This window comes from Cervus elaphus, chromosome 28 (assembly GCF_910594005.1).
Source record: "Cervus elaphus chromosome 28, mCerEla1.1, whole genome shotgun sequence".
Classification (NCBI taxonomy): domain Eukaryota; kingdom Metazoa; phylum Chordata; class Mammalia; order Artiodactyla; family Cervidae; genus Cervus; species Cervus elaphus.
In genome coordinates this window covers 13230899-13237792 of record NC_057842.1, presented here as the reverse complement: position 1 = coordinate 13237792, position 6894 = coordinate 13230899, and the positions used below count along the sequence as shown (strand labels likewise).

Here is a 6894-nt window from a genome sequence, read left to right as displayed (position 1 = left end):
CCCCGGGGCCGCCGCCCGCGCCCGAGCCCGCCCATCGCTCCCGCCTCCCGGCCCGGCGCGCGCTGCTCCCTCCGCGCTGCCCCTCGGAAGGCCCTCTGCCCTCGGCCTCCGACCCGCCCCGGGCCTGGACCGGGGTCGGGGGAGGTGTTGCCTTCTGCAGGCGATTCCCGTCCGCACCCCGCCTCCTCTCCCGGCGGGTCCTGGAGGGAAAGACGGATTGGCCGCGGCAAGAATTCGCAGCTGCTGGGGACCGGGCAGCACATCCACAGAAAACCCGAGCTACGGGGACTGCGTCTGGGCAGCCACTCGCAGCGTCGCGGACATAGAAAGTCAAAGCTGTAGCCACCTCATCCAGGCAGCAAAAGTAGCGAGAACCACCAGCCGCTCACACGCATCCGTGCATGGTTTCGCTAATACCCACTCTGCATCGGTGCTCGGGATAGAATAAAAACTCGGGAACCTTGACCCCTTGTCTGTTCTGAAATGGAAGGGACAGCCAGGGAAAGGGTGTCATAGAAGTAATTAAAGCGGGCTTCCCAGGTTCAATCCCTGGCTTGGGAAGATCCCGTGGGTTCCATCCCTGGGTTGGGAGAAGGGAAAGGCTACCCACTCCAGTATTCTGGCCTGGAGAATCCCATGTATAGTCCATGGGGTCACAAAGAGTCGGACACGACCGAGCCGCTTTCACTTTCACTTTCAAAGGTAAAACAGCACGGTCTGATAGAACAAGTGGCTCCTGTTAACTTTGTATCATGACCTGCGGACTAGAGGCGGCTATGCCTGCACCTGCGGAACCTGTCTGCTGACTGCTGACTTGTATACGTTATACAAGTCCAATGTATGAGACTAAGTTGCGGTGCTTGAAATAAACAGTTTCTTTCTAAATGTTTAGTGATGTAATAGGAGACTTTATCAAGAATGATGGGCGGCTTCTAGGGCGAGAAGACGCGAACAGGATGCCCATTCCACGGTAAGTCAGGATGCCTTCTCTTCAAGCATTGCAACTGTGGCTCCGCCCATAATCAGTTTCTGACCTTGGCCAGGTCACAAGCTACTTTAAACCTAAATTTCCTCCTCTGTAAAACAGGACTCGATTGTCTCTTCCGCATCCCTTGTAGCCCTGACTTACTATGATCCACGAGTGACCTGAAACTAGTAAGTAACAGACACACAAACAGACGGACACATAAAAAGTCTTGTTGGCCATAGGGCTTAGTGAAGGGAAATGGGCAGCACTGGGACAGGGGAGTCCAGATGGTCAGATCTGGGAGTTTGGCGTCGTCTTCCATTGGCCGAGGACCAGAACACGGCGCAGAAGGAAACGGTGTCCGTCTAGCCGTGGGCATCCTAGAAAAGAAAGTTTAGTGCCGGCTGCTGTGCTCAGGTGCTCCAGCAAATGGTCTAGATGTGTGTAAGTTAGAATTGGCCTCATGTTCTTTGCTCTCCTCCCATTGAGAGGGACAGTCTAACTCTCCACCTTTTGAATCAAGGCTGACCCCAGTGGCTTGCTTTGGAAAACAGAATATGGAGGGTTTTCCAGGATATCCGGAATTTACAAGGTTAATAAGGTATAAGGAACCTTGCATCTTCCCCTGAGGCCTTGGGAACCTACTCTTGTGTAGCCCTGAACTATCATTTAAGAAGTTCTACTCCCTTGAGACCACCGCGCCGGAAAGGCCACCCTGTCTGTCTTCTGGTCACCAGTGCCAGCTGGGGGTCCTACCTTCCAGGGTCCCTTGCTGCATCCTTCTGGGTTTTATTGGATCCTTCAGACTCGTCCATCTGCCTGCTGACCTCTCAGTGACCTCCACTGATGCCCTGAGGAACAAAGGAACCACCCAGCAGAGTCTTGCTCAAATTGCTGACCCTCAAAATAGTAAAAACAGTAAAAGGGATACTATTTAAAGTCACTGAATTTTGCAGTAGCTTGTTACACAAATGATGGCACAATGAAAAACATCTGTGAGAGCCTGTATATATTTGTATATATAACTGCTGCAATTAAGTCTTTACCTTTTCCACCACCTTTTGGAAAATGTATCCGTTTTTACGGGGCTATAGATTTTGTGCCATTGTGCGGTATATTTTCTAAAGAATGTAATTTACATGAACTATTGCCAGAAACCTTAAGTAGTGATTTTTAAAAGTAAGTTTGGAAGCAATGATTGATCATACTGTGTCCAATATATGTGTTTAAGAAAGTTAATTCTGGAGGTCTTTCATCTTTTAGGTTCTGTACACAGGAATTACCTTACCTGAAAACCTAAACTTTTTCATTATTCCTCCCTTTGAAAGTATTTAACATTCCTTCATTGACACCAAAGAAGCATGTCTTTGTTTCATAGGAAAAATTTCAACACTCATTGCCATGTACATATTAACTTTTAATCAATACATATTAACTCTAATCAGTATTCACTCAGTGAATCTTCAAAGAATATTGAGTTCAGTAATTAAATAAATATACATGTAATGAGGAGAAACTACTATCCTAATGGCCTATAACTTCTGACTCCCTGCACCCAGAAGCTATCCTAAGCTCTGCAGATGCTATAGCCATGTTCCAGTGTAGCTGTTTCCCACCTCATCACGGTTTCAGCCATGTCCTTGAAGCGTGAGGCAATAGTCAGGTACTTCAGGATCTAAACTTTTTTGACTAGAATCCAAGACATATGTGCCATAATTTTTTTTTTTAATAGTGAGTTGTGTCTTAGGGACTTTAATAGAGTTATACATTTCCTTTAAGAGCTTTTCAAATAAAAGGAAAAGGCAGACCAAAGGCCATTTTATCTAACCTCACGAGTTAGAGGTCATGTCTAGAGGTAATGTCTCAGTAGCTCTTGGGAACTGAAGAAAAAATAAATATGTTATTAAAAAATCACTTTCTTTTAACAAAAGCAACTCCATTGCCATAATTTCCAAGGGGACACTTTTTGGTTTATTGTTTTAAGAGGAAAAATCTTCCCTGGTGGCTCAGACGGTAAAGGATCTGCCTGCAATGCAGGAGACCCGGGTTCAGTCCCTGGGCGAGGAACAGTGCAGGGAGAAGCAACTGACATCCTTGGCGGACCTGGGGAGTCAGCTGCCCTGTCTGTGTCCATCACGCGTCCTCTGCAGCCATTTGCAGGCCACAGGAGTGTTTGGCTAAAATCCCAAAGTATGAACACAACATATCCAAGGAGTCTAAGAAGCAATGGATTCTGTGTGCATCTTATTCCAGAGATATTTAGGTGTGAAGAACTGTACATTCTACAATTCATGCAATATGGTGGTTTGCTAAAAGAGAAGTTTAACATTTTTAAAGGACTCATTTATTTCTAAGAAACAGTTTACAATTCAAAGGCCATATCCAGTACAATTCAAAAGCCATATCCAGTACTGAGTATTTTCATAGCTTAAAGTCCTCTATTCAATCACATGAAAATTATTAATAAAGCAAAAGTAAATGTTCATAGAATTTATGAGTGTTTAATTAGTGTATAATAAGATAACAGTGGAGGCAGGTTGAAATTAACCTGATAAGAATTTGGTAGTAAATCATCATTTGCATGAATATACAAATAAATTCAGCCTGTAGACTAAAAATAGAGTCATGTTTAAATTTAAAAAGTAATAACATTTGTTCAGTAACAGTGATTAGAGTCTTGAACAAGTCAACAGCTTTTATACCTATACTTTGGGTTTTCATTTCAGACACTGTACTGAAAATAGAAATGAAAAGATCTTTTCTAGCTACACTTTAAGAAAACAAAACATTTAAAATTTTTAAAGAAAATTGGCATAAAAGCTATTAAATATAGGAATTTTTTTTACCTCAATCAAAAAAGGAAAAGAAACTTTGCCTATCACCTCCAAAGTTATTTTTTATTTTCCGTGAATAAAAATAGATATGTAGCCCCACATTTCCTTTTTCCAATGATTATCATTAAGTATTTGTTATTATTTTATATAATTCTTGTTTATAGCCCTTTAAATTTATCTGATCACCTAAAAGCACTACAGTGACAGTAAGAAATGGGTATGTAAACACATTCTGGACTGTTGGCCAGCTCAAAAGGATGCTTGTTATTAAATGCACAGCCAGGGAATGTGTGATTCTTGTGGGTTCCTCAGGGTTTCTGCCCTTCTCTTTTACAGTTACTGTTCATCTTGTGGAAAGACTCCCCGAGGCATGCTGTAGGAGTGGGTCTCCTCCAGGCTTCTCAAAGCACAGATGCCCCTGGAGGACACAGCAGAACCAGCAGAGGTGCTGTCTCTGAGCCCAGGGACATGCCAGAGAGGCTGCAGGGAGACCCAGAGGCAAGTATCCATTCTAGCAGGCCGTGATGGCAGCCTCAGTACAGCAGAGGAGCCAAGTCTCGCTTCTGCCCAAAGACGAGTGTATGCTGCTCAAGTCTTCACCGACCCCAGACTGCAGACTGGTGTCCCAGGAGATGGCTGTGCTGTTTGCGAAGTTAAAGAGTCACTTCTCCTAGACTGTCTGCAACTCCATTGGAAGAGAACTTGGGCCTGGATGTTGCATGGCATCCATGCTGATGGCCGCCTCTTCACAGAGGGCCACAACAGTTTCTTCCAGGCTTCAGAGCTCACAACCGCCTTTAGATGAATGCCTAGGTAGTAGCTTTGCCTCAGTTTGAAACTTTGTTTTCCAATGGCTAATCCTGTACCCTGCCCAGTTTCCAAGATGGTTCTAATGATCCTCACTTCTTGATATCTAGGCCCTTGCAAAGTCTCCTTCCACGCTGGATGAGGACTGGCTGAGTGCGGTCAGTGAAATACGGGGACAGGATAGCATGGGACTCCTGAGGCTGGGTCACAAGAGGCGCTGGGGTTTGCACCCTGACCTGTAGCACTTGCCTGGGGGGAGACCGCCTGTCACGTCCTAATGGTGCTTAAGCAGCCCTATGGAGAGGCCTGCAAGGAGGGGAACACGGGACCCCAGCCAAGAGGCAGCGAAGACTTGTCAGCCATGTGAGCGAGCCTTCCTGAATTCTTGGCAAAGCAGAAACCATGAGGAAAAATAATAAGTGATTATTGTTTTAAGTCACTACATCCTGGGGTGATTTATTACAAATCATTGGAGTAACTGGAACACCATTTCTGAGTCACACCAGTCCCCAGCTTCATTTATACTGCAGACTTTTCCTGAGCATCTATTATATGCCAAGCCCTGTGCTAGGCAGGGAGCCAATGGATGCTCTACACCCCTTGGGAACACAAATGAGGAATAATAAATGACCACAGAAGATCTTAAGCAAAATACTATGGGAGTCCAGAGAAGAGATGATGCTTGTCTTTCCTTCATCAATAACAATTATTCATTCTTTCAATAAAATGTATTGCATGCTTTCTGGGAATCAGTCACTGTGCTCTGTGATAGACACTGGTAGAAGCATTCATTCCTGCTCTCAAGACCAACATCACAGGCAGAGGAAACATCACAAGAAAGTGGAAATGGGGTTGAATTTGGCAGATTGTGACTTCAGTGAGAGCAGTTTCTGCGGAATGGTGAAAACAGACAATAGAATAAAAAAAGGAAGTTGAGGTTGCTGGCGTAGAATTTTTTTTTCCCCAAAACTATTAGTGGCAGAGGAACAGAATGAGGTCAACAGCTTGGTTCTCCTTTCTGCCTGTACCCTGGGTTCCACCTGCTCTGCGGGTTTCATCCCCAGGCTGGTCTCTGTCCCTTGTTTGCAGTCAGCAGGCTGAGATGATCAGAAAGGTTGACTGGCTCTTACTGTGAGAACTTCCCGGGAATGGGGGAGAGGAAGCAGGCAGAGTCTGCAAGTCTGAGAGGCCACCTTCAGCCCAGGCCCAGAATCTCTTAACTTGTCAGCATCACCCAGTTGACCTAGCTTGAGAGCATTTGCTCATTACCAGGGCTCTCAAGAAATTAGTCCATAAACCCAGGAGGCCTGTTCTTCATTCTCACAACTGTACTTGGCAGTCCCTAGTATATACTGGTGTCTGCCCACCAGGCTTGGTGAGTGCTTCTCAGAATGCATAGGTTGGCATTCATCCCCTAATGCGATGATACTGGTGGGGGGAGGGTATTGGAGGTTGATTAGGGCATGAGGGTGGAGCTCTCAGGAAAGGGATTAGTGCCCTTCTAAAGGAGACCCCAGAGGGCTCTCTGGCACCTTCTGTCACATGAGGACACAGTAAAAGATAGAAGTCTATGAATCAGGAAGTAGACCCTCACCAGGTTTCAAATCACACCTTGATCTCAGACTTATTAGCCTCTAGAACTGTAAGAAATAAATGTCTGTTGTTGAGGCCACTCCGTCTATGTAGTTTTGTCATAGCAGCCAGCACTTATGAAGGGAGTAAGCATGAATCAGGAGAGGGACACTGTGTATTGGATTCAAAGTCTGAAGCCTCTTCTTGTGCGTGATGGGGGCACGGCGGGGCACCTTCTAATCCAGGCACTGTTCTGTTAGGCCCCCTGTGCCTCTGGGACTCTGGGTCTATCTGAAGATCCATCAGTGACCAAATGATCCACAGTTCGTAGGTTGGATTATTCAGGGAGACTATTCCAAGTCTCTAACGTGTGCGTCTGCTAAGTGGCTTCGGTTGTGTCTGACTCTGTGTGACCCTATGGACTGCGGCCCACCAGGCTCCTCTGTCCATGGGTTTCTCCAGGCAAGAATACTGGAGTCCATTGCCATTTCCTCCAGGGGATCTTCCCAAGTCAGGGATCCAACCCACATCTCTTGTGTCTCCTGCCTTGGCAGGTGGGTTCTTTACCACTAGCACCACCAGGAAGGCCCAGTCTCTAAGGACCCATTCAAATGGGCTCTAGCCAAGCTGAATGCCCACAGGAGGGCTGGAGGCCCCCTGCTCTGCCAGCTCCTGGGTTTGGGGAGCTCCAGGGTGGCTGGGAAAGGGCAGGAT

The 6894-nt window shown here is 46.2% G+C and overlaps 1 long non-coding RNA gene across 1 annotated transcript; it reads left to right on the top strand.

Moving 5' to 3' along the window:
* Nucleotides 1-457: 457 nt before the first annotated feature.
* LOC122685332 lies at nucleotides 458-5357 on the top strand. Its single transcript, XR_006338354.1, has 3 exons — nucleotides 458-970; nucleotides 1088-1155; nucleotides 4138-5357. It is a non-coding gene; the product is annotated as an uncharacterized LOC122685332 (long non-coding RNA).
* The last annotated feature ends 1537 nt before the right edge of the window (nucleotides 5358-6894 follow it).